This window comes from Cervus canadensis, chromosome 11 (genome assembly GCF_019320065.1).
Source record: "Cervus canadensis isolate Bull #8, Minnesota chromosome 11, ASM1932006v1, whole genome shotgun sequence".
In the NCBI taxonomy this organism is placed as follows: domain Eukaryota; kingdom Metazoa; phylum Chordata; class Mammalia; order Artiodactyla; family Cervidae; genus Cervus; species Cervus canadensis.
Genome location: NC_057396.1, coordinates 18,309,111 through 18,313,257, shown reverse-complemented (window position 1 = coordinate 18,313,257; position 4,147 = coordinate 18,309,111). Strand labels below are relative to the sequence as shown.

General features: G+C 43.6%; 1 non-coding gene across 1 annotated transcript; it reads left to right on the top strand.

Annotated features, from left to right (window-relative positions):
* Nucleotides 1-2,698: 2,698 nt before the first annotated feature.
* Nucleotides 2,699-2,805, top strand: LOC122450653. The gene has a single exon (XR_006272159.1). It is a non-coding gene; the product is annotated as a U6 spliceosomal RNA (small nuclear RNA).
* Nucleotides 2,806-4,147: the final 1,342 nt, after the last annotated feature.

The following is a 4,147-nucleotide window of genomic DNA, read 5'->3' as shown; positions in this document are numbered from 1 at the left end:
CCCCACCCTAACTCTTCCAGTATACTTACACAGGAAGTGCCATGTTTGGGCTGGACTGGATGGTTGGGAGAACAAATCTGAATTATAAAGTGTGATAGGCTTTTGGCAGAAGAAAGGTGCTGGCAGAATAGATGTCCTTAACTTTTTCCGTGGCACTTGTATCTTAGTCCACAGTCTGTGACCTGTTCTGTAGTTGGCTGACGGCTCTCTCCTCCCCCAACCCCTACCCTTTTGTTAAACAAAAGACTCGCATGTTCTGGGAAGTGCTGGCAGCTCGCCAACGTCACTGTCACCCAGGCAGGGCTGGGCTGTGGTGGAAAGAGCCCCCGGAACTTTAGGGACACTGTGTGTGTGCCTGTGTGCAGTGAGCTCCGCACTCCACACGCGCTGCTGAGCAAGCCGGAGGCTGTAGCTTCACTCTGAAGACTAAAGCCTCTTCTCCTCTTTTCCCTCTCGCCAAGAGTCCCTGGAGCTTCACTTTCTGCCAGTTATTTCTAGTTTCTTCCATCTATAACCATCTTGTCCCTATTTCATCACCTCACATTCATTCATTCCACAAAGATTTATTAAGCACTGTCTCTGCAAGGCACCCATGCTTCACTGCACCCTGGCCTGGCCTTCATCCTCACTTCTCTCTGAAACTGCTCTGGGCGAAGGCACCTGTTTGTTGTTAGTTAGCCCACGCTCACGTTTGCAGGGCTCTCTCTGCAGCATCTGAGGGTGTTGATCTCTTTGTGTTTCATGAAACATTCTCATCCTTTGCCCTCCTGGCTTTGCTCCTCCTTCTGATGCCTCCTTCTGGGTCTCTTTTTGTTCCTTGTCCTTTTTCTGCCTCTTCAATACTGATAATCCCAGGGTTACATTGTTAAACCCCCTTCTATTTTAATTGCACACACTCCTCTAGATGTATTTTTAAGGCCTCAGCTATTACTACCCTGTAGAAAATCCAGGGACTTAATTTCCAGTCCAGATCTCTCTTCTGAACTCCAGACACATTTAGTTAACTGCTTGCACAATACAACCACCTGTTCCAGTTACTGTAACTGTCTAATAAGTCATCCCAGAACTTAGGGGCATAAAACAGCCACTGTTTGGTCGGGCACTCAGGGCACTGAAAAGACAGCTGTTTCTGCTACATGATGTCTGGGGACTCAGCTGGGTACACTTAAAGGTTGGAGGGAGTTAATAATTGGTGGTTGGCCGGAAGCATCTCCACTCTTACATGGTTGGTGGTTGGTGTCTGTGATGATGTCACATGTTCATTGGCTGGGACCTCGTCTGGGACTGTCAACCAGAGTACCTACAAAAGCTTTTCCATGTATTCTGGACTTCCTCACAACACGGCAAGCTCAGGGCCATCGTACTTCTTCCATGGAGCTTAGGACTCCAAAGGTGGATGTCCCAGGACTTCCCTAGTGGTCCAAGGGTTAAGAAACTGCCTTCCAATGCAGAAGACACAGTTCAATTCCTAGTCAGGGAACTAAGATCCCACATGCAGTGGGGCAACTGAGCCACATGCAACTACTAAGCCTGTCCACTCTGGAGCCCACACGCTGTAGAGCTCACACCCCAGCAAAAGAGAAGCCAGCGCACCATGGTGAAAGATCCTGCATGCAGAAACAAGACACCGCATGCTGCAACTAAGACCCCACATAGCCACAAATACATTGATTTTTTTTAAAGGTGGATGTCCCAGCCAGCGATGCAAGAGTTGTGCTTCCCCTTTGTAATCTAGTCATAGAAAACACTCACTGTCACTTCCATCACTTTATATCGGTTACAAATGAGGGGTTCAGACTCCACCCTGTGACTGGGGAGGCACCAGACTGTAGAACAGCATGTAGGGTAAGAGGTAAGGTTGCAACCGACTCTGGAAAGTACCATCTGTCTCGTTACTCCTCTCCACCCCTGGCCTCACACTCCGTCTGTATGGACACATCACAAACTGCCTTTTCCTGCTACCTCCAGCTCCCACCACCGCTTGATTTGTTATCTTTCTAATTGTCCTTCCAGCAGCCTCATCTTAGATGTCACTTGTTACAGATGTAAGTTTTTGAGAGACCCAGTGTCTACCACCTCATCTTGCTCTCCTCCCTGTTGGTCCCCTTCACTTACCCAACAACTGGATGTGGGGCAGGCACCTCTCAGGCTTGAACTCTGAGTCACCTCACCTGAGCTCAAAGCCTGGTTCTGCCTCTTGCTAATTGTGCAAACTGGAGCAACTTGCTTAACTTCATAAAACTTTAGTTTCCACATTTATAAAATGAAGGAAATATTTTATTACCTTAAGGGCTGAGGATTAAATGAAATGGTGCAAGGATATGGCTCACAGGTGCTTTAGTAAAAACTAGATATTAGCATAATCCTGAGAACAACTGCATGCGTCAAAGATTAAGAGCTAGTGTTGTAATGTAAATATTTCCTCTCTAGATCTAAAGAGCTACATTGTTTTTTAAAATGCAGAGAAAAAAATATAAACTTCTTGAACAACATTTAATAAGAGGTATCTATTGTCTATATTTTTGTACTTTCTTGTTTTAATGGATATAATTAACATATATTTAGTTTTAGGACAGCAATTCTTAGGTGCAAGTATATAGGATGTTCTGTATCAAGCATAGCTCATTATTTCTCACCAAACATATGCCTTTACCCCACTAATGTGAGAGAGAACCGACTGGTTTTAAAAGACAAAGGAGTGTTCACTTCAACAGCACATATACCAAAATTGAACCCATACAAAGAAGATTAGCATGGCCCCCATGCAAGGATGACACACAAATTCATGAAGCATTCCATACTAAAAAAAAAAAAAAGATTCCCACCCCCTCGCCCCCAAAAAGACGCAGGACCTGGTTGGTGTCTCTCCACTGAAGGGCATCTCTCCTTCTGCTTCCACCACTGAACCAAGGGGATCCGCAATTCAGCATAATACTTCCCACACAGGACTTTTCTTCCTCCTCTTGACTTCAGTAACCCTCATCCTTGCTGCAAGGTGCAATCCCTACGTGTGGTTTGGGAGATGAATATAGGCTTCCCCAACATCTTCCTGGGATAGGAAATAAACCCCACTGAAATATTTGCAATGAAAGAAGCACATTCTTGGGTTGATTTGGAGGTGGTATTTTTGGTTTCGTGGTGGATTTTCTTGGTTTGTTTCTGGGTTTTTTTGTTGTTTTTCTAACTGGCCAAGACGTTACTATTTACACAATTTTTGTGGATGGGTTGTTTGTTTTATACATCACTATGCCAGGAAAGAAGCTTTCAGTGTTGTTTAAATGCCACGTAATAAAATAGGCCAAAATTCCATCTGCATACCTGTTTGAGCCAAGTACAAGGAATAAGCAGGAGTGATGAGAAAACACTATAGGGGCATAGGTATTGGCTGAGTACTTGGATGGAGCCATTCAAATAACAGAATGAGCTCTCCATGTGGGATTATTCAATCAGTGGCTTACACAATCAGAAAATTATAAGAAAGTTTCAAAAGTCAGAAAACAGCTGGATTAATATATCCTCTTCCAAGATTTCATAAGAAACCGTCCAGAAGGAACTCTGCCACAACTGGTGAGCAGTACCCAGCTGTGTTGTCTCAGCCCTAGAGGAGAGGAGACCTTACAGACCCATCTCTGTGGCTGAACATTTTATAATAGTGAGTAATGGGATGCGGCCACAGAAAGAAGAAAACCCAGGAAATGACATATTTTATAGCTGCTTGAATCTTCACCAATACATAAAGAAATGACTACATGGTAGAATTCCTGACTCTGTTCTTTCAAATTCAGAATACATGCTCCATGCAACTAGAGATTATCACACTAAGTGGCATAAGTCAGAAAAAGAAAGACAAATACTGTATTATATCACTTACAGGTGGATCATAAAATATGACACAAATCAACCTGTCTGTGAAACAGAAACAGGATTGTGGACTTAGAGAACAGAGTAGTGGTTGTCAAGGGGGAGGTGGTTGGGTTAGCCGATGTGAGCTTTTATATCTAAAATGGATAAACAGCAAGGTCCTACTGATAGCACAGAGAACTATATTCGATATCTTGTGATAAACCATGATGGAAAAGAATAGAAAAAATAATGCATCTTATAACTGAATCATTTTGCTGTATGGCAGAAATTAACACAAAAATAT